General features: G+C 36.5%; 1 long non-coding RNA gene across 1 annotated transcript in view; it reads right to left on the reverse strand.

The window, feature by feature from the left end:
- Positions 1–529: 529 nt before the first annotated feature.
- The window catches only part of LOC125935479 (uncharacterized), a 47,500-nt gene continuing 23,281 nt past the window's right edge, over positions 530–24,748 (reverse strand). Inside the window, exon 3 of the long non-coding RNA XR_007461686.1 lies at positions 530–734. This is a non-coding gene — a long non-coding RNA (uncharacterized LOC125935479). The remainder of the gene's footprint in view (positions 735–24,748) is intronic.

The following is a 24,748-nucleotide window of genomic DNA, read 5'->3' on the forward strand; positions in this document are numbered from 1 at the left end:
ATGACAAGAAAGACACTAGTGATGTAAAGTTCAAGCACAAAAGTGGAAATAAGCTATGTTTTAAGGACCATAAAAGAGCCAGTGTGGTAAAATATAGAGGGGTAGGGGAAGGGGAAGAGTGGTAGGAGATGGTACTGGGGTGGGTAGAGATCATCGTGGCTGCTGTGAGGAGAATGAATTGTGGCAGGGAAACTAGCTGAGAAGAGTTACATTTGTGAGCATGAAAAATGATGGTGGCTTGGCCTAAGGTGGGCATACTGGATCAAAAATATATATTGACTTGGGATGTAGTGCTGGGAAGAATCATTAGGATTATTGAATGGAGAGGGTGAGACAAAGTGAGGAATTAAAGATGGCTTCTAGATTTGAGACTTCACAACTACAGGGGCAGTGATGCGATTTATAGAGATATTAATGTTGAATGAGAAGTAGAATATTACATTTGGCTGTATTCCCCCTGCCACCTCCCAGCATTTTGTAGGATAACTGAAATATAGATATGTTGTTGACATCAGGAATTCATACATTTAACTAATATAAAACAACCTTAATTCAATGGTTTTCGTGTATAACTCTGATACATTTATCCCCATAGCTTATCCTGAGAGGCAGGATTTCAAGCTGATTAAGATGTAGACTCTCTCATGAGGCTTCCTTCCCTCCAAATTTTCCTCTGCTTACCTCAGTGACCTTGGGGGCTACTTCTTAATCTCTTCCTTCATTAGTTTCTTCTCCTATGAAATAAGAATGTTAATAGAATACATCTCGTTGGTTAAGATTAAACATGTTAATGGCTGAAACTTCAGGGCAGTGCTTTACATAAAGGATGTGCTGAAAAATATGATTATGTTTAACAGTACATTTCTTACCACATGAGCATCCACTAGCATATATTAAGATAATGTTCTTTCTTTAGGTTAATTCTCTGTTTGCTCAGGGTGTGATACCTAAGGGCTTCCCTCCCTTCTCATCCTCTGACACCTTTCCTGTGGCCACGTTCTCTAGGTAACATCTTCATTTAATTATAAAAATAGCTAGCACTGAATTGTTAATTCCCTTGGACTAGTAAGGAATGTTTATGTACCATTTAAATTAATTTATCTAATTAATCCTACAAATAGGCTTTTTAAAATGTTTATTTATTTATTTTGAAAGGGAAAGAGCATGAGCAAGGGAGGGGTAGAGAGAGAGAGGGAAAGAGAGAGAATCCCAAGCAGGCTCCACGCTGTCAGTACAGAGCCTGATGCAGGGATTGGTCCCACAAACTGTGAGATCATGACCTGAGCTAAAATCAAGCATCAGACGTTCAACCGACTGAGTCACTCAGGCAACCCTGAAATAGGTTTTATAATCCTCATTTCACAAATTTAAAAAAGAAACTTGAAGTTTAGAGAGGACAAAAAAATTGTTTCAAGCAGTAAGTAACTAGAACTTGGACCAGCCTCAGAACTATATGAGTACGTGTGGACTTTAAGAAAACAAAACAAATGAACACAGAGGGAAGAAAAGAGAGAGGTAAACCAAGAAACAGACTCGTAACTAGAGAGAACAAACTGAAGGTTGTTGGAGGGGAGACGGATGGGCAGATGCATTGAATAGGTAATGGGTATTAAGGAGGGCACTTGTGATGAGCACTGGGTGATGTATGTAAGTGATGAATCACTATATCATACACCTGAAATAATATTACAGTTCATATTAACTAACTGGAATTTAAATAAAACTTGGAGGAAAGAAAAACAATGATGAATGAAGAAGTGTGTTTTGATCACCTCCTGTGGCCACTTCTAGTTAATTTTCAAATCTTGTATCTCACACAGCAATGGACAGCCATATGTTTCTTTGCTCTATCCATCAGAATGACCACATTCCCCTTCATGAGATGTTGCCCCATGCATCTCTGACCTGTCCACACCTCTGCTGGTCTTTTCTCTCAGCCACCTTACCCATCCTTTTCCCTATGGCAGAAATTCCCACAATGCCTCTGATATCCATCCCATAAGTTGACGTCCTTGTCACCCTTTCCTTCCCCCCTGACAGGAATGTGCCATTTCACCCCATTCTGGGCCTTTTTCATGCATCTTGGCCATGGAAATGGTATTCAGGACCCCTACTTTGCTTTATAGATGGTCATCCTAGCATCCATGAACATTCCCTGAATACTGACAGAACCTCTTAAGCACAAAACCACAGTCATGAATGTTTATTTGTACAGAATACTACTTGCAAAACTGAAGTTTAGAAAAGTTTCTTTTTTTCACAAGGCAGACAGAGGAAATTAGTTTTATTTGTTTGTTTGCTTTTTTTTGGCGGGGGGGGGTGCTGTCTCTTGAAAATATATGTGAAAATACATGTTTAGAATCAATAAGCCTAACTGATAATTTTATTGGAGAAAGACTAGCAAAGTGGATGGGGTCCAACTACTTGAGCTCTGTTTTCATTGCCTGTCTCACCCACATCCCATACCCTAATGAACTAGACAACTTTTTTCAATGCTATCCATCAGAGGACAGAATAAAATTATAGAAATACAAGCTCTCTGTGAGCAAAATGTTTAAATGCTGGAGGACTTTAAAAAGATTCATCACCTCAAGAGTAGGTATAGAGGGCAGAGTTAAGGGAGGACAGAGAATCTGGTCCTGAGAGGTGGGGAAAGAGCTACAGTAACAATGTCACTTAAAAGGAATGTTCTAGTGTTCCAACAAGAATTCTCAAAGACATAGGGAAAGAATAAAATAAGACAGTGGAAATTCTGAAGTGGAGCAGGGTAGAATTACATATATAAATTTTAAATACCATATGCAATATTTGAATATCATTTTATAGCTGGGAAAATTATGGTTATTCTCATTATGTAAACTATGGGAATGTAGAGCGCAGAGAAATCTTGACCAATGATATATAATTCAAATAAAGCCTGAGCAACACTGCTTTAGAGGAACTATGTGCTTAGCTAATTGACTGACTACATAAATAAATCATTTGATTAAAAGTTACCATTGAGTATATTTTCCTGCTCAGAGCAGGCAAAGTTATAAATTGCTCAGCAGAATCCTTGTGATAAATTATTATTTTTCTGTAAGAGAAGAGATAGAGAGAAAAGAAAGGCATGAGCCTTTAGAATCCTCTTATCCTAAACTAGTGCCCCATGCTGCTTGCACTTAGCATGATGAATAATCTTTGATTATATGAATAAAGTCAATTGAACAAAAAAGAAAGCAGCCATGTAATGCATGCTTGGAATAGGTCTCATTGAAGAGTCTGGTGTTCAATAATGCCTGGATCCATTGAAATAATTTCCTGCAATTATCAACAAATCTGAAAATTCAGTCTCTTTTTTCTTTAAGACCGGGGGTACAGTATAGCCTAGTAGTAAGACCTATGCTTAGCACTTGACTTGAGTCTACCAGGCCTTGACTTCTGGTTCCACAGCTTGTCTGCTCTGTGACCTTAGTGAAGTAACTTCAGCCCCTTACCTTCACTTTCCGGTATGTAATACTCAGAGAAATAGCAACAACATTACAAACTGGTTGTGAAAATAAATTGAATTAATGCAAGTAAAATATTTACTATATTGTCTAAACAAGTTAAGCTCTCAATACATTTTAACAGTAATCATCTGCTCTCTTTTCTCCTTTACATATATCCTGGAATAAATGAGATATTCCAGTAACATGTGGCTCATGTATTTTGTCTCCTCTGTAAGACCAGCATTATCCTATGATGAGCACCCCACTTGATGTTAGAATATCTAGGATTTGAATTCTTAGTCCAAAATGTACTAGATGTATGAGATATGAGACTAGGAGTGTCATACAATCTGAGTTTCAGTTTTCTCATTTGTATTGGAGCTTTTGAGTTAAATGACAGGTGAATAACCAGTAAATAACAAAAGAATGCCCTCTTCCTTTATTTAGTCTTCCTTCCCTAAATATTATTGGCATCGTAATATTAATAATTGCAACAAAGGTTTAATATTTGACTATGAACTCACAAAATTCCAAGGCTGCTACCTTTTCCTCATTCAGTGTTTGGTGATTTCTTAAGGCAAGACAGCTTTGAATTATCAAATACTTGTATACCACTTTAATCTTCTTTTCATGGGACTTGAATTAGAATATTTCTATAAAAAAACAAATGCTTTATATAAATAATGCTACATATGACATAGACAATGAAATTATACTTCTCCACTAAGCTTACAGTAGTGACATTGTTTTTTTGAGGCTTGGCATACGGTTCCAAAATTTTAGTAAAATCTAGTTACTTTCAGTTAATGAGGGGACACTGAATATTAAAAAAATTCAAGATCTTATAAAGAAAACCATGCTCCCAGTTCATCTTCTATCCTCATAAAAGTATAGGTTTGTAAATTTATAGTTTTCTTTTTTATAGCCATAAATTTATAGGTTTCTTTTTTTAACTTCCAAATAGGATTTCTTTGAAGAATGAATTTTATGCCTAAAGGTAAAAGTTTGAAGAACACAGAATATGGAGCTAAGCCACATTGATATGTCTGTATACCTTTTAATCTTGTTTTCTTCCTTGAGCTCAGTTGTCTGTTATCACTTCTATTTTTAGATGTGTGGCTTCCCCTTCTACACTGCTTTTGTGCTTGCGAATTGTGAAATGCTAAGAGACAGAAAACCACATACATGTACCTGCTGATTAAAATTCAAATATCTGAGCAAGCTTCTAATGAAAACAAACCAAAGATTAGAAGCTTTCTAAAATATTCAGATGGACACTCACATATAATGACAATGATTATAATGGTGATAAATTAGGTGTTTGTAATTATGTCCATACATTGTTTCTCCTGCTAAATATTAAGCTTAGTGAAGGCAGATACTATTCTCTGTATGTCATGTTATGTTTGTTTGTTTGTTTGTTTAATTGAACATGCTGTGCTTGACAAATAAAAAACTAAATATTTTTGTCAGACTAGTTTCTATAGGGTTGAGATTGACAAACTCAGTAAGGGCTGTTTATCCATTTCTGTGAATTTAAAAATATTAAGACATATATCCATATAAACTGTCCATGATGTATCTATTGCATGTAATATTTGTGAAGTCATTCCTCACTTGTGGCAAATATTTATCATATGAGTGTGGATTTGATATGAAGAATAGGCAAACACTCTCTAGTTAACACTACAGACTATAGCTAGTGATTGAATTGGATAAATCATTAAAATGAATTTTGAGGTACGGTAACAAAACTATTGACTTCTTTAGGTTTCTATAGCTTTTGACTTGAACTTAACCCATATAATCTTAAACAAAAAATCGTGTTTGACTTTTTTTTTAATTAAAAAAAGTTTAATGTTTATTTTTGAGGGAGGGACAGAGAGAGAGAGAGGGAGACACAGAATCCAAAGCAGGCTCCAAGCTCTGAGCTGTCAGCACAGAGCCAGCCCCACTTGGAGCAGGAACTCAAGAACCATGAGATCAACACCTCAGCCAAAGTTTGAAAGTCCAACGCTTGACCAACTGAGCCACCCAGGAACCCCAGTGTTTGACTTTTAACTGAGGATTACTTGGATATATTCAAAATCAACTTGGATGTTAAAGTGATTGAATTTGTTTTTCAAGAATCTTACTACTATGTAAATTTCCAGCTTCACTCTGGAATTGTTTGATCTCTGAAGATTTAAGTCGTAAGTTGCCACAGTAAAATATTTTAGATTCCCTTCATTCCAAATACAGAAAATATCTCCGTGAGCAGACTACCCAAGATATAATCAGGAAAGATATGAAAATTTCTTGTCTTTTTATTAAAATGATATACTTTGGTAAGGGCTAACTTACTTATACATATTGAACAGATATTACCAATACGATAGCAGCAAGATAATGCCTAACATGTACTAAGCTATACAAGTTGTAATATTTATTATGCTCTGTAAACACTGTATTAGTATCTTCATGTGAAACTCCCTTAGAGTTCTTTAGGTGCTTACTGAAAGGAAAGACAGAAGAAGTGCTATTTAGGCCCAGGCTACTTTGTCGTAATGTAGGGCTATCAGATTTATCAAATAAAAATATATCACACCCCGTTAAACTTGAATTTGAGATAAACAATGAATAATTTATAACAAGAATTTCTGTGTATGAAATAAAAATAAAAATAACTTTATAATTCTTTTTTTAATGTTTATTTATTTTTGAGAGAGAGAGAGAGAGAATGAGAGAGGCTGAGCACAAGTTGGGGAGGGGCAGAGAGAGAGGGAGACACAGAATCTGAAGCAGGCTCCAGGCTCTGAGCTGTCAGCACAGAGCCCAACGCAGGGCTCGAACTTACAAACTGTGAGATCATGACCTGAGTCGAAGCCAGGTGCTCAGCCGACTGAGCCACTCAGGTGCCCTCAAAATAACTTTATAATATGCAATATTTGGGATATATTTATGCTAAAAACTTTGTGTATTTCAAATTCAAATTTAATCGGGCATACTATATTTTATCTGTCAATCATGTTTTTTAAGTTTTACTGAGATATAATTCATATACACTTTACCTTTTTCAGGGTACAATTTGATGAGTTTTCAGTTACAGTGTTTTAAAATCATTATCACAATCAATTTTAGAATATTTTCATCATCCCCAAACAAAACTCTGTATCCATTGGTAGTCACTGCCCAGTTCTACCCATCCCTATGCCATCCCCTGGCCCCAGACAACCACTAATCTACATGATCTACATTCCACATAGAGATTTGCCTATACTGGATATATCATATAAATGGATTATATATATATATTAATTAGCTCCTTTCAGCTCTCAATGTTCCCAAAATTTCTTTATGTTGTAGCATGTGTCACATAGTGTGTACTTTACTGCTGAATAATATTCCACTCTATGGATATACCACAGTCTGATTATTCATTAATTAGTTGATGGACATTTGGACTTTTTCCACTTTTTGGCTATAATGAATAACTCTGCTGTGAACATTTGTGTACAAATTTATGTAAGACTAGAATTGGTAAATCATATAACCCCATGTTTAACTTTTTGAGGAACTGATCTCTCTGGAGATCTTGTAGATATCTGTCGCTCCAGTGTCCTGCTTCTGAGGAGTTCTTGATCCTTGCTCACTCCTTTGCCTATTCTGCAATTCTCATTTTTGTTTTCCTTTTCAAGTAAATACTATCACTCCCACATCAAAAAAGAAAACTAAACAAACACGTTGTCATAAAGTCATGTGTTAGTAAGATTTTATCAAAGTCACGGTGAGCAGAAGAGGAACTACATTGTCATGAATCACAGTCAGCTTAAAACTGAGTTATTAGCTAAACCCGTTTTTAAATATCTCTCAGCCTTTCTCCCCTGTAGAAACTTGGCCTACGGCCATTTTAATTTGAATCACTTTTACCTGTTTGACTTCTGCTCCTCCTTTCTCTATCACAGATCTCTACCCACTTTTTTTTTTTTTTTTTTTGCAGTTTATAAGTAAACTGTAATTCTGCCTCATCCCATGCCACCCAGACTGTCCTAACCAATATATCCATTAAAATGATAAGTTTCTCTTCCTAAGACATTTTCTGTGGTAAAGTCCAAAAATAACTATGTTGTCTTTCTAGCAAATGGATATTTTCCTTGAGTAATAACTATTTATGTTCACACTTATGGTTCATTAGGTGAGTGAGAGATTCGAAGTATCTTAATGGTCTACATGTAGAGTGAAAATAATACAGAGCTGAATAAGGTAGGGTTCCTACCTTCAAACAACCCACATTGTTAGGAAGGATTCGTTCACTATTAATGAGAGAAAGTAAAATGATGAGTAATGTATTACAGGCATATTAAAGAAAACCATGAAAACCTGGAGACTTTTGAATAAGTGTTTTTGTTGTTATTGCTTGGCCACACTTTCAACTCTAACTTGAGCTGAATATTCAAATAGATACAATTTTAAAACAATGACACATACAAATTAAGCACCTTGGAAGCCCAGAACTGGAAAACACATTTGCTCTAGGTTCCAGGATTAGAGTAAACGAAGCCCAATGCCTTAGCCTAATGAAATAAAAATATGTGGTATGTTGCTGGGGTGTGTATCTTAAATACCCTGGGACTAAAGCTTCCAACGTTTCTTCAATGGCAGAGGGAAACAATAGTTTCTAAGACATTGGCAGTTTTCTCTTGGTTAAACCACTAGACTTAGTTCAATGAGTTAAAATAAAAAGAAGGAAAGAAAAATCACGAACAATTAAAATATGATAAACAGATTCCAGCACCCACTTTTTAAAAAATGGTTTTTTTAATGTTTATTTTTGAGAGACAGATACAGAGCGTGAGTGGGGAAGGGGCAGAGAGAGAGGGAAACACAGAATCTGAAGCAGGCTCCAGGCTCTGAGCTGTCAGCACAGAGTCCGACGTGGGGCTCGAACTCACAAACTGTGAGAACATGACCTGAGCCAAAGTAGGACACTCAACCAACTGAGACACCCAGGTGCCCCTTCCAACACCCATTTTTTAAAAAAAAAAGCTGAGCGGAGGGAGGAACAAAAAAAGCTAACAAAATGCAGTGTGGACCCTCACATCACACAAGATGCAATAACAGGGAGTGAACAGACCCTCCCGCCCTGAAACAGCCAAACACTGGGAAAAGCGCCTTGAGGAAGACTTTCTAGACATTGGATACCAGGAAAGAAAGAAAGGATCCCTGACAAGTGGAAGCTAAATGCAGCAAGCTTCAGGATTGCCCCAACCTACTGTCTGTAAAAATCTCCAGGCAGCAATACAGCGAGGGAACCCAGGCAGATTACTGAGAGAACTAAAGAGCATGTGGTTCTGAGAAGCTAAAGGACCAGAATTCACAGAGCAGAGGACTGGAAAGGAGAAAGCTGCACAGAGGAAGAGCTTTTCCAGGGTTTACTCAGGGGCATCTCTTGAGTATTCAACTGAATACTGACACACCTGGAGACCGGAGAAAAAAGAACACAAGGAGATGTAGAGGCTCATATAGGAAATTGCTCCTTCCTTCTTATGAATGTTTACGTTACCTTGTTGCTTATTAGGACATTTCTGTAACTTTGAAACTCACAATGTATTTGTTTATATTAGCATTTCACCTAGTAGGTGATGAGTGCTTTGAATGTGCAGAATCAAGCATTAATTCAAGTCAATATATATTTTAGGATATATATACAGGAACCAGTATCATTTGTGCTCCTTTGCAACTATATTCTGAATTTCTGTTAATTATATTTCATGTCTTCCTTCTTCTCTTAGATCACTTTTTTTTTTGCTCCCTCTTTTGCTTTCTAGATAATTTTCTCAAATCTCTTCTTCACACCACTGATTTTCTTTTCTCCAGTTTGAGTCTGATCCTATTTGCTTCTGATACCATTTTAAATTTTCCAATGATATAAATTATGATATTAAATGTTTTGAATTTCTGTCTTCTAGTTTGCCTTCTTCTTGGCTTATAATCTGTTAATTATAGGTAGTCGTCTCTTGTTTTTTATAAAGACATAAAGACGTGATTTAAAATAATCCTTGGGAATATAATTTTTAGACCATTTTCTTTTTCTTGGGAAAATCTTCTAATGTGAATTTCCACTTGATTTTTTGATACTGTTTATGTCTTATATTTTACTTCAGATTTTTTGTAAGTTTTTGATTTTTTTCTTCTGTTTTCACATTCTGAGTTGGTCACCAAATAATCCAATACTTCTATTTACAGAAGAAACATGGGCTCTTCCTTCTCCATTTCTGTCCATATGGGCAATTTTCCCATCAGAGTTTAAACTCGTATAATGGCTGATATATGTGCTTTTATAAATTCTGTACTTCAGCAGCCTGAAAAAAAGTGAATAAAACTGTCTCCAGACATTTACAATCAGAGAATTTTGATCTTCCAAGCACTTGATTTATATCTTGCTTTATTTTGTTTGGCGAGTTTACAACAACGGACTAGGGCCTACATCTATTGAATTGGAGGAGTAAAATAAACCATCACTTTTCCAGACTTCCAATGTAAAACCATGCTCCTCTAAATCCAGAGGGAACTGAGTCTGCTACTACAAGAGGGAGCCAAAGAAGAATAGTGATAAGAGGCCATTTGACTTTCCTATAAAGTCAGTTCAAGTTTTAAGTGCGTTGGGTTTGAGGCAGGGTAAAGGGCTTCAATCATGGTGGCTCACATCTCACACAAAAGCTACCTGTGACTCTAACCTTTGCCCCAAACCGGAAGTATAAACATTGGAGTTTTTCAGAATCGCCCCTCTCACTTCTCACTATTCTCACTCACTTTCTGATGTCTTCCTTCAGTTGAATCTCAACTTTACTGGTAGTCCTTCTCTGAAACATATGGAATGTGGTTGGCATCATGTCCTATTTTTTTCTTTACTGTTCTTTAGTCATTTCTGACAGTTTTCGGGAAAAGAACTAGTGAGCTTGTTTTTATACTCTCTTTTTCCCCCAGAGAATTCTACTTGATTTTTCTAGGTAATACATTTGAGATTCCTCATCTTTACCATCAAATCAACTCCATCAGGCGAAGTGGTAATAATCATGATTTAAATGCAGTAAATTTGAAGAGCCTATTCATTTTAAGTAAATTATAATCTGAATTGAGTTTGTGATTTTGAAGAGCAATAGCAGAAGTATTTTGTATAAAACAGTGGTACTTAACTTTTGTCGACAGGCAACACAATTCTGTCAGTATTGACTCTCGTTACACACAGTGATTTTCAACACTGGAGGGGTCATGGTGGTGGCTGTATAATTTAGAAGGTCAGTAATAGAGGCTCTGCTATTCTGGAAGTGGGGAATGAAATCATGCTCCTCCACTTGAGATTCACTGAATAAAAATGTATCTTTATCCAGTATTATTCATATCTCCCTTGGGATATAGTCTTGATACCCAAATGAAAAGATAATGGCAGAAATTAGGTACCACATGGTTGCAGTGACAGTAATTGGAATTGCCTTAGAGAAGGCAAACTTTAGTGATATGAAAGGATAAACTGTGTATTTGTGAAGATGGCGTAAATCCATTCAATATGGACTTGGATTAGAGAGTTAGCGGTTAGAGGGTTAGTGGGAAAACTTTTGAAGAACATAGTCTATTTTAATACAAAATAAAGATACTTCTTGGCCAGTATTTTCTGGAAGTATATAATACAGGTTCAGAACACTTAGTATTACAATGGGAATTCAAGTGCTGGGTTAACAGTTGTCCAACCTTGAATGTATGAAATTCTGTAACATGAAATAAGACACAAAGTATTAACTGGAGATAATTAATAAGCAAGTTGAAAAAGGAAATGTAGCAGAGGTCTTGCACAGAGTCCGCACCAAGGCTTTTCTTTCCAGGAAACAACTTTATTGGTGCCAGCACCGCTCGGTTGGGTTCCTACCCGAAGAACTGAGCCCCGAAAGCCACATGGTCTAGTTTTTTAATATATTTTCTACTTCTTTGTCTCCCATATATGGTAACACACAAACATGCAGTCAGATTAAGTGGTCTCATGTTACAAGGTTGAGGGATGTTGTCACATAGCCAGGTTGCCTTGAGGTTTGTTTGTTTGTTTTCTTTCCTTAGGGAGGGGAACCTACCACAGAAATAATACGAGATTAGAATAAAATCTAAATACACTGTCTTCAGGGTTTTAGGGTGTCTTCACTGAATAAGAAGAGTCCAGTTTCATCATCTAAATAATAACTGAGAGAAGGTTGTAAAGAGTACTTACTGAAGACTTTTAGGAAATACTTAAATAAACAGTGCCTTAAAATAATGAGTTGCAGACAGGACAGATGACAGATTAGAATAATTGCTAACATTTCTGTATTGAAGAATATATTCCCATGTGGATTGTATCAGAAAGATGCAGATATCTTTACACTATACAGATTTGCTATAGAAAAACTTTTAAAGAGATTTAGAAGAATGGTGATAAGGTGAAAAATACTTCAGGCATAAAAAAAGAATATCAATAATAAAGATAAATAGAAAAACTAAAATATATAAAAACATCACCAAATAAGAAAAGGAGCAGCAGGAGCTAAGTAGAATCTCATTTGCTCAGATCACACATTCTATTCCTATCGCCTTGAAACACCAAGAGCTGGATGTTTTATTTCTCATGGAAACTATGTTTGCCTTACGGGTCTCTGGAAATACCCAGTGTGCACAGAGTAGTAGCCATAAGACGCTGTGTATGACAGAATATGGTGGCACAGTTTAATGATTTTATCACTAGGTGTGTTTATCACTTAAGGAGACAACTCGTTCACATACTATATTAAAATATAGTGTGGAAGCTTGGGGTGGCAGAAGGGTAGATGTTTAATGTGCTGTGTTTTTTGAGCTTACTTTGGCTGGATTGTGTGTTCTCATTTCCGGATGAACGTGTAGAGACTTGTTTTCCATTCTGCCAGAACCAGTTGCTTAGGAGATAAAAATATATCGACACCCTGGTTTATCCTCAAGGAGCTCATGGTTGCCCAAACAAAGGAATACAAGTAGTTACACAAATATAAATAAAAAGAAACTATACAAGGGAAAAAAAAATTGTATAAGGCAGACCACTCAAGGAAAAGGTTGGGAAGTACTACGCAACCTTCATTAAGGAGGAGATATTTGAGCTAAGCCTTGTTCAGTCTTTGATAGATTTGAGGAGATAAGAGAGCAGAATATTCCAAGTCAATAAAAAAAAAAACTGAATTGAATTAAGGTACATGGACAAGCAAACCCAAACTGGATGAGGAACATTAAGTAAATCAAGTTGCTGGAATTGAATGTTTAATGCTTTTACTTATAATCAATGCTATTTTGAAATATTTCTATTCACAGATTTTTGATAGTATCAAGCATTAACCTCTATTCTCCAAAATCTATTTTCTGTGCAAAAAATTGGTAAATTTTATCAGCACTTTGTTTTATTGTCAATTAATATCATTTATATCAAGCCATGTTTAAATTGAAAATCTTAGAGTTATTCTCATTATCTAAAAAAATTCTACTCTTAAAATACTGTGCACACACACATTTTATCATGCCACATGATAAAGTTCTTTATCATACAAGAACTTAAAAAAAAGAATCCTCAACCATAAAGTCTATAAAAAGCTTCTAAATTAATCCAATAATGCTTTTTAAAAAATAGTATGTATTCACTAAATAAATCAGACAGGGGGCGCCTGGGTGGCTCAGTTGGTTAAGCATCCGACTTCGGCTCAGGTCACGATCTCATGGTCCGTGAGTTCGAGCCCCACGTCGGGCTCTGTGCTGACGGCTCAGAGCCTGGAGCCTGTTTCAGATTCTGTGTCTCCCTCTCTCTCTGATCCTCCCCCGTTCACGCTCTGTCTCTCTCTGTCTCAAAAATAAATAAACGTTAAAAAAAATTTAAAAAAAATCAGACAGAAAATGACAAATACTATATGATGTCATTCATTCATAGGATTTTAAAAAACAAAACAAATGAACAAGCAAAAAAGAGACAAAAAATTAGACTCTTAAATACAGAAAACTAACTGGGTGGAGGGACACATGAAATAGATAAAGGGAATTAAGAGTATACTTATCAGGGTGCCCGAGTGGCTCAGTCAGTTAAGTGTCTGACTTCGGTTTAAGTCATGATCTCAAGGTTCGTGGGTTCACGCCTCACATCAGCCTCTGCCCTGACAGTGAGAAGCCTCCTTGGGATTCTCTCTCTCTCTGTCTTTCTGGCCCTCCCCCCCTCTTGGTTTTTCTCTCTCTCAAAATAAATAAATAAACCTTAAAAAAAAAAAAGAATACACTTATCATGGCAAGCTGTGGCTATTGTATAGAATTGTTGAGCCATTATATTGTATACATAAAACTAATGTTAACACTGTATGTTAATAATACTTCAACTTAAATAAATGTATTGAAAGTATTCAATGTTGGCTTCACTTTTTTATGAACATTTATGAATAAAAATATTAATATTAATGAATAAAGAAAGCACAGTATTGACTATGAATAAAAGAAGCAAACACAATGATTAAATACTTTCCATTTCTTTCTCAAAAAGAATTGGGTTATGTACCCAATTTGCAGACGCAAACTGCTAATCAATATTTCTCATAAAGCAAGACAAAATAGAAATCTACACAGATAATTTTTTTAAAAACCCACTTAGGAACCAATCACAGTGAATTAAACCAAATTATGCCTTTTGTAAAAAACAAAACAAAACAAAACAAAACGAAAAACAAGTACATTCTCTTCACTGATGCTTCTGAATTATTCTGAAAAATTATCAAACTTCAAGAAACCTGTGTAAAGGAGATAGTGAGCTTTGAATATAATTAATGAGGAAAATAATCGCACTTTACATTGAGCTCACATGCTGCCATCCCTAGTTTGTAATTATATTGCACTAAATGTAATGAGCAAATGTACCAAAAATAAATCACTAGAGTAGAGAATTAACCAACTGGCTTCTCCCAAAAATAAAAAGCAACTCAGTGAAAGAGGTTTGAGTATTTTTTCTTTATGTAAGTTCTTAACCAAATGCAGCAAATTTGGATACTTGATAAGAACAGATTGCAGCACATTTTACAATTCGGCAATGTTGATAAAGTAAATGTAAGTAACTTGCTAATCAAACTAAAGTCAACCTTACTGTATTCTAGAACCCATACCGAGCACTGACTTGAAGCTATGAAAGAGTTTTTGGTCAGAGCTATAAGGGATATAGTTTTTTTTCCTATTGCATTCATATTTACTAACATACATGGGATTATTCAAAAAACTGTTGAGTAGCTGAGTGCTTTGAGGCAGACACGGTGCTGGGCACTATTAATTATGAATTTTTAAAAAAGAAAGAGGGGTGTCTGGGTGGCTCAGTCACTCAGGTCATGATCTCCCCGTCCTTGAGTTTGAGCCCCGCCTCGCATCAGGCTCTGTGCTGACAGCTCAGAGCCTGAAGCCTGCTTCAGATTCTGTGTCTCCCTTTCTCTCTGTTCCCCCCCTCCTTGGAACTCTGTCTCTATCACTCTCAAAAATAAATAAACATAAATTTTAAAAAAAATTTAAAGAAAGAAAAAAAAGCTTTATAAAAGAAAGAAAATAGGTAGAGGATAACCCTTATCCTCCAGGAGTTCAAGATCTATGAGTTCAGGATTTATAACCTTAAGTGTTTTGGAGACTATAATGTGTAAACCTCTGGCTCCTTTCCAGGGCCCAGCTGAATCTAGAGCAGCCTCACCCATATGTAGGTAAATCACAGCTGGAATTCCTACCTTCACATGGTTCTCTGTGAAGGAACTGTTACAAAGTAGGCCCCTATATTGGCTATATTCAAAACAACTAGAAAAAGTAATAATAACATTCTAAAATGGGTCCACCCATAAAAGGGTTTCCATGAGTATGTTTTGTTTTCTTTTTTCTTTTTTTTTTTTTAGTTTATTTATTTAATTTGAGAGAGAAAGAGACAGAGAGAGAGAGAGAGAGAGAGAGCAAGAGCGAGAGAGATGGGGGAGGGGCAGAGAAAGAGGAAGAAAGAGAAAATCCAAAGAAGGCTCCGCACTGTCAGTGCAGAGGCCAACGCGGGTCTCAAACCCATGAATCTTGAGATCATGACCTGAGCTGAAGTCAAAAGTCAGCTGCTTAACCGACTGAGCCACCCAGGCACTCGAGTATGTTTTCTTTTAGAGTTGTAAAGCCAATGAACTTTTTGGGCACTTTGACCATCTCTTCTCTACAACTCCTTTCTCTTATTGTATTGAAATTGTGTGTCATGCCAGGATCCACTATGAGAATGAAATCTCTGAAAAACATTTTTTGATCTTCCATTTCTAACACAGTGTTTGCCATACCATAGGTGTCTAACAGTTGCTTAATGAATACAAGAGTAAATGCACGAGAGAAGGAATTACTTCATTTAGCATATCAAATAGTAAGATCTTAGTTTCCTCTTTAAATATACTCCAAAAAAAGAATATGTTATAAATCTACTGGGTCTCCACAAGGCAGGAGTGATGGAATGAGTACACTCTTCATTTTGTAGTTCCAGGAATTATCATGCAGGGACCACAGAGCCAGAAGGTGAATGGAGAAAATGCTTTCTTTGGGTAAACAGATCTCTCCCTATACCACAAACGGCCATAGAGTAAATACTCAATAAACAGGAGCTTTTCTTATGAATAGTTATAATGTAAAATCAAATAGAACAATGTAGGGGAAGGAGCAATTACATCTGCCTAAAGGTATCCAGATAGGCCTCAAGGAGAAAGTACATTCCAAATCTTAGTAAAAGGGCTACATGGGAATTCCTCAGGAAAGCAAGAAGTCCAGGTACCCTAGAAAAATAAACTTGATGGGCAAAGATATGGACACGGTTCTATCTCCTGGTGTTCATCATCCCCACCTGTTTAGTGGACATAACAGACATAGTAAGCATCTACCTAATATTCCATGGGCTGCCCCACCTCGCCGTGTAATTAGATTGAGTAAACGAAACTGGGTGCTGATCAATGAATCAGGCGGGGGTGATACAAGCTTCTCCCAGTTCTGTTCTGCCCCTTGAAAACACCCTGGGTGAAACTTCAGCTCCTTTTTCCCTTGCCAAGTTGATCTAAGAGTCTATATGCTGAGATGATTGAATCACAGGTTTGATGGAGCCTACATCCCTGTGTCTCAGAATGAAGGCAACCCTTCACTGGCATACATTCGGCCCTGCATGAACAGTTAAAATATTTTTTGTGTGAGGGCTAAGCCACAGGGCATGGTAGATGTAATTTTCAATATGGAGTCAGACAGTTCAAATTCCAGTGTACTTGATCCAGAGATCTCAGTGTATTGCAACAGCTAGCGTTACTTATCCTGACTAATGAAAATAGCCCCTCTATAACCCCTCATCTTTACCCTTAATGCTGAACATGTAATCTTCCCACTCAACAGCTGCAGAGAGTTGAACAAAATTGTTTCCAAATTAAGAGCGATTACAATACAGTAAACCACAGGCTAAGATGGGACTAAATGGGCACCTTTATAAATACCTGCATTCTACCTTTTCACTGGTGGAAAATAATTCAGTCCTTCAATGGCGAACATCAGAGGACTTTTCCATTTAGTAATTCATTAACTTCTAAGTATTAATTGCAAGGTTTTCAATAACACAGATGGATTATGAATAGAAAATAGGCACAAAGCACAATATATTCAAAATAATTAAATTGTTATGGCTTTTCAAGGCAGTGAAGCTATTAAAATATAATTTTTTTAAAAATGAGACTGGAATGAGAATGTGATTTCACAGGCATAATTTGAAATAGTACAAGTACTTATTCACCATGTGCAATTACTTGTAAATACAAATTAGAGGAAGATGTGGCACAGTTAAAGTACAGTAAAATTAGATTTATGGAGCCTTTCCTAATGTGCAAACAAAAAAATAAAAGTGTCTAACCACTTCGTTCATTACAATTTTTATAAACCTATGCTAACCAGGGGAATGTGATATACCATGAATAATTCAGAAGGTAAAGCCAAATAAAAATAAAAGTTTGTGCTAATAATCCTTCAAAAGGAGATTAAACAATTGAATCAGAGTCCACCCAGAAAAACAAACTCTCATTCATACAGAGATCATTTAGTACTGGTACAAGTTACCCAAGCAGAGCATAGGCAATGACCAAACTGAGAATACACCAGCAAATGACCAATACAGCTTTTCTTGAACTGTTGAGGGGAGTGGGATCCAATTTTGCTGAACCCTGGCATCACTTAGATGGATACCTTTTAAAAAACTTTCACCCATTTTGATCTGTGTATTATTTTAACACCTTTCAGATGAATGAAATATGACCTGAAGAACTAAGTGATATGCTCAAGTCACCAGCTAGCAAGTGTCACAGCTGGAATTTGAACTGTCTGACTCCATATTGAAAATTACATCTACCATGCCCTGTGGCAATGGTTCGGATGGTTGGGAGAAGGGGGCTAGACCAAATTTGGAGCCTTTCCCTAACTCTGAGTTTCCCTAATAATAATATGAACAATTTCTTTCATAAAATAACCAATTAATAGCACCATCCCAGGCTGTTATTTTATATCCTTATAAACACAAACCTTGTAACTGAAATAAGGTTTAGCTACACAGGATGGAGAGCATTCTATAAACTAAGGAGGCAACTTGCTTAAACAACAAAGGGAAACCCCATGATTTTACTTGTTTGTTTTACAGCCAAGCCTATACTGTCAGTCTCGGAAGTTACAAAGTGTTGTGCTTTCTCAACTGACTTTTTCAAGTTTTATGTTCTGCTTGTCTCTGTTCCCAACTCAAAGTTGCAATTATCTTCTACGAGGATATTTGGGGGAGGAGTTATATTAATTGTCTGAAATTAAATTTTTGTTAAGGGGTTTTTAGGAAAGATTATTTGCTCAGCATTCTGATAAGAGATCTTTTTCGAAGAGATCAAAGGACCTGGAAACCAAGGTTTATGTAGAAGACACTGGATTACTACCAAGCTTCAATAACCTGCTAAACCCACAGAAATTCTAAGGGTCTCTCGGAATAATCAGTAAAATCGATTCTCGGCCTTTTGGCTAAGATCTAGTGAATAATCGGTAAAGATTTTAGTGAAATTTGACAGAATTGGACCCTTAGTTAAAATCTCTTCTTTCCAAAAAAAATCCGCTAGGACACACTGTATAGAACTGCTCTGTCTTTTGAGCTACCCAGTGGGATTTTTTTTTCCTGTGCAAGAAGAAAGCTAGCTTCAGGGTCTAACATAGCTCTGCCTCCATGCGTCTTTGTCTTTCTCCAGTGGCTACTTCCATTACCGAGTGGAGTTCACAGGCATCAGGCTCCGTATGTATGTAAGTAATGGGAGTATCATGGAGCCATTGATCTGGAAGGAACCAGCTCTCTCATCATGGAAATAAAAAACAGAAACAGAAACAAAAACAAACAACCCAAAACCTAAGCTTAGTTGTACTCAGTCACTGGCTATTTAGGGATATGCTTCCCAACATCTACTCCCGGGTATTCTTTTAACTACGCTATACCCGGCTTTAAGCATTTTGATCAAGCAGCTTCTAATTAAATGTAATTCTATTAGAAAAATTAAATGTTGTTGTTGTTGTTACCCGGGGAATTCTTCCATTGGCCTATTATCACTCTTTAACCTAAATTTCCATTGAATCTTACTGAAACATCTCTGCTGTTTTCTTATTTTGTTTTTATTGTCCTTTCTTTTACCTCTCCCTAATCTCTTTTTCTCTGCTATAATTAGTTTTATATTTCTTGTTTTCAAAGAGTTTCCTTATTTTGAAGTTTATTCATTTATTTTGAGAGAAAGACAGAGTGAGAGAGCAGGGTAGGGGCAGAGAGAGGGGGAGAGAGAGGATCCCAAGCAGGCTCTGTACTGTCAGTGCAGAGCCCGACGTAGGGCTCAATTCCATGAACCATGAGATCGTGACCTGAGCAGAAATCAAGAGCCAAACTCTTAACCAGTTGACGGAGCCAACCAGCTGCCTCTCAAAGAGTTTTCTTTAGTGAATACAATACAAAATATATCCTGTATTAATTCACAGTATCTACTTCCGTTTCTCCACTAGAGATAATCTCTAGTGCAGATAATATATTAAACTTTGATGTTTTGGCGGTTTTTTGGCAGGGGGAGGGGCACTTCCCCAAAAGTGTTTCCACCTAACATATTTATCTTTACCTGTCTCACTAAAAATTAGTTAAAAGTTTAAAGCAGAAACATTGAAACATTTTTTAAAGCTATACAACTACATACAAGAACTGCCACTCACATCTTTTCAAAATAAATAACTTGTATTTTAGCAAGCAAATCTGAGACTTGTGATTCAAAAGTGGTGTGACTGTTTTATTCATTTTTCAAATGGCTGCTTTGATAAATTATAGATGCCAGTTTTCTCAAATGTACTAAAATGTGTCTTATAAGCATCTTTCAGCTAAAAGATATGTACACACACTCGCTCCAACAACCACTGGCAGGCTTGCCTGGAAATCTGGTAGAACGATGCTGTTACCTCCTGCCTTTGCACCCAACTCCCTCTGGGTAGAGTAACATGTCAAGATTACAGTTTACGATCCCAAAGGCACAGAACATTATATATTGGATCATTTGGAAGTCTGGCCCTTTAACAAAGTGTTTTCCAACGTAACCATGCTGTAAAGGTCTTAAATTACATTTCTCACCATCCTTTAAATGCTATGTAATCCTTGAGTAGATGGCGCTCCTGGGACACACACATATATGAGTTTAGCTTATTTTTAGGGCCCTCATCCAATGAGAGTGAGAGAAATGCTCCTTGAATTTTTCAGCACTCTCTGTTTTCATGAACTATTAATGCAGTGTTTTAGAAACTAGTTTAATTAACAGGCAAGAGCAGCAACAACTATTAGTTCTGCTGCTTGCTTCTCATGACTGAAAAAGTTCCATAGCAATCAGATTTCTTCCCTGAGTCTGAGAAATGCTCATGAACGCACAGCCAAGATATTTAGGGGAACTGTTCAGAAAGACTTGAACTGAAATGAAAAGTTGATGAGCCTAGTCTAGAATAAATGAAGTAGTTACCACCGGCAGTTAAACCACTATAGGCTCAAGGAGAATTTGATTTTGGTAGAGGTAGGAAGTGAAAGTCTAAATTAGAGAAAGAGGGCTGAATCTAAAACCTGGAGAAGAAATCAGTCAGTTTAAATGGTAGGAAAGCCAAGAGGGTCACAAGCTAAGAAGCTGATCAGAGTGGAACAGAAACTAGAATATGGCCTGAAGTTGTAGGACATATATATGTATTGTTGTGGTGTGAGTGAGTCTGCACACCTGAAGACTTCAGGGGCAAGGCAGATGGTCACTTACAATCACTACAGAACTCAAAGATTCTTCCATGGACTTATAAGTTCATGGGGACTGTGACATAGTCCTTAATGTCATCTCTTCTAGCTGTTGCAGTATGTTTGATCATTGCATATGAAACTCATGATGCTTGAGAGAAAGGAACGATATCTCAGGAGGAGAATGTTCTACTATTGCTATCACTCATTAGTTCTGAACACCCCGTTTAGCCAGGTGAAATGCCGACACCGTTATCCAGCTGCAGAACATGCTCTGAGTAACATCACTTAAAAAAATGAAAATCTGAGGCACGCCTGGGTGGCTCAGTTGATGAGGTATCTGACTTTCGCTCAGGTCACGATCCCATGGTTCATGAGTTCAAGCCCAGCGTTGAGCTCCATGCTGACAGCTCCGAGCCTAGAGCCTGCTTCAGACTCTGTGTCTCCCTCTCTCTGCCCCTGCCCCGTTCTGTCTCTGTCTTCTGTCTCTCTCTCTCAAAAATAAATTAACATTAAAAAAATAAAAATTTGAAAAACACAAATCATACTATCTACTGTAAGGAAAAGTGTACTGCTTAGGGATATAAAAGGTTCTAAAAACATGAATTATTTTTCCTCTTTTCATGCAGTAATTTATATGCAATTGAAAATTAGAAAAAGGATGAAAATAAGTTGGATGGGAGAATATAGAGAAAGTAAGGAATATAGAAAATGCCAAATGATAAGGACGCATGTTTAAAAAGAAACAGAATGAGAGCAATATCTCTCATAAATATAGATGCCAAAATCCGCAACAAATATTAACAAACCAAATCCAACAACACATTAAAAAAATCATACACCATGATCAAAAGGGATTTATTCCTGGGATACAAGACTGGCTTAATATTCACCAAACAATCAGTGTAACATGTCACATCAGTAAGAGGAAGGATAAAAACCATATGCTCATTTCAATAGATGCAGAAAAAGCATTTCACAAAGTACAACACCCACTCATGATAAAAACCCTCAACAAAGGAGGCTTAGAGGAAACATAGCTCAACATAACAAAGGCCATATATGAAAATCCCACAGCCAACATCATACTCAAAGATGAAGAACTGAGAGCTTTTCCCCTAAGGTCAGGAAAAGGACAAGGATGTCCATTTTGACAATTTTGCTTCAACATAGTATTGGGAGTCCTAGCCACAGCAATTAAACAACATAATGAAATAAAAGGCATCCAAATTGAAGTAAAGCTGAGAAGTAAAACTCTCACTATTTGCAGATGACATAATACTATAAAGAGAAAACCCTAAAGACTCTACCAAAAAAACTACTAGAACTGAGAAATGAATTTAGTAAAGCAATCCTGAAAAAGAAAAACAAAACTGGAGGTATCACAATCCCAGATTTCAAGATACGGTACAAATCTATAGTGATCAAAACAGTATGGGACTGGCATAAAAGTAAACACATAGATCAGTAGAAAAGAATAGAAAGTCCAGAAATAACTCCACAATTATATGGTGAATTAATCTTTGACAAAGGAGGCAAGAATATACAATGGGAAAAAGTCTCTTCAACAAATGGTGTTGGGAAAACTGTCCAGCAACTTGCAAAAGAATGAAACTGAACCACTTCCTTTCACCCTACACAAAATAAACTCAGAATGGATTAAAGACCTAAACGTGAGACCCAAAACAATAAAAATCCTTGAAGAGAGCACAGGTCATAATTTCTCTGAAACTGGCTGTAGCAACATTTTCCTAGATATGTCTCCTGAGGCAAGGGAAACAAAAGTAAAAATAAACTATTGGGACTTCATCAAAATAAAAAGCTTCTGCAAACTGAAGGAAACAATCACAAATCTAAAAGGCAGCCTGCTGAATGGGAGAAGATATTTGCAAATGACATATCTGATAAACAGTATCCAAAATAAAGACCCGATACAATACAACATCAAAAAACAATCCAATTTAAAAATGAGCAGAAGACATAAACAGATATTTTTTCCAAAGAAGACATCCAGATGGCCAATGAACACATTATAAGATGTTCAACATCATTCATCATCAGGGAAATGCAAATCAAAACCACAATGAGATATCACCTTACACTTGTCAGAATGGCTTAAATCAAAAACACAAGAAAAAAGTGTTGGCAAGGATGTGGAGAAAAAGGAACCCTAGTGCCCTCTGGGTGGGAATGCAAACTGGTGTAGCCACTGTGGAAAATCGTATAGAAGAGGTTCCTCAAAAAATTAAAAATAAAACTATCCTAGATCCAGGAATTGCACTACTGGGTATTTGCCCCCCAAATCCAAAAACACTAATATGAAGGGATACATGCACCCCTTTGCTTATAGCAGAATTATTTACAATAGTCAAACTATGGAGCAGACCATGTGTCCATTGATAGATGAATAGCTAAAGAAAAGATGATGTAGGGGCACCTGGGTGGCTGGGTCAGTTAAGCATCCGACTTCGGCTCAGGTCATGATCTTGTGGCTTGTGAGTTTGAGCCCCGCATCGGGCTCTGTGCTGACAGCTCAGAACCTGGAGCCTCCTTCAGATTCTGTGCCTCCCTCTCTCTCTCTGCCCTTCCCCTGCTCACACTCTGTCTCTCTCTGTCTCAAAAATAAATAAAACATTTAAAAAAATTTAAAAAAAAGAAAAGATGTCATATGTATATATGTATATACATATATATACATATATATATATATGCAATGGAATATTATTTAGCCATAAAAAGAAATAAAATCTTGCCATTTGCAACAACATGGATGGAGCTAGAGTATAATGCTATGTGAAATAAGCGAGTTAGAGAAAGACAAACAATACCATATATATGGAATTTAAGAAACAAAACAAGTGAACAAAGGAAAAAAGAAATAGAAGGAGAGAGAGAAACCTAGAAACAGACTCTTAACTGTAGAGAATAAACTGATGGTTACCAGAGGGGAGGTGGTTGGGCGATGGGTGAAACAGGTGGTAAGGATTAAGGAGGGCACTTGCTGTGATGAGCACTGGGTGAAGTATGGAATTGTTGAATGACTATATTATACATCTGAAAGTAATTTAACACTGTATGTTAACTATAGTGGAATTAAAATTAAAGACAATAAAAATAAAATATTACATAACATAGAATTTACCATCTTATTCATTTGCAAGTGTATATAGTTCAGTGGTATTAAGTAAATTCACATTGTTGTACAACCATCATCACCATCCATCCCCACAACTCTTTTCATCTTGTAAAGCTAAAACTCTACACCCATTAAACAATAACTCCTTATTCTCCCCTACCCCTGCCCCTGATAATCACTATTGTACTTTCTGTCTCTATAACCTTGACTACTCTGGGTACTTTGTATAAGTAGAAATCATACAGTATTTGTCCTTTTGTGATTGGCTTATTTCACTTTGCATAATGTCCTCAAGGTTCATCCATGTTGTAAGATGTGTCAGATTTTCCTTCTTAAGATTAAATAATATTCAATCATAGGTATGTATCACATTTTTTTCCCATCCATCAACCCATCGATGGGTACTTAGATAGTATTCACAATAACCAAACAGTATAACGTAGTATTCACTATAACCAAAATAACCTTTTGGTTATTGTGAATAATGCTGCAGTGAATATGGGTGAACAAATATCTCTTTGAGATCCTGATTTTGTTTAATATTTACTTTCTCTTTCTCTGGGCCTAGGCAGTAATGTACTTTCTATTGTCCTGGATTATCTAGGCATAAGGAAGTACAGTATCAGAATCTCAATGGATGAAATTTGGGAAAACAGAAAACCAATAGGTAAGTTTATTATTAAAATATATCAGAATAGGGGAGCCTGGGTGGCTCAGTCAATTAAGCGTCTGCCTCTTGATTTAAGCGCAGATCATGATCTCATGGTTTGTGAGATCGAGCCCCACATTGGGCTCTGCACTGACAGCAAGGAGCCTGCT

Source organism: Panthera uncia, chromosome D1 (genome assembly GCF_023721935.1).
Source record: "Panthera uncia isolate 11264 chromosome D1, Puncia_PCG_1.0, whole genome shotgun sequence".
Taxonomy (NCBI): Eukaryota; Metazoa; Chordata; class Mammalia; order Carnivora; family Felidae; genus Panthera; species Panthera uncia.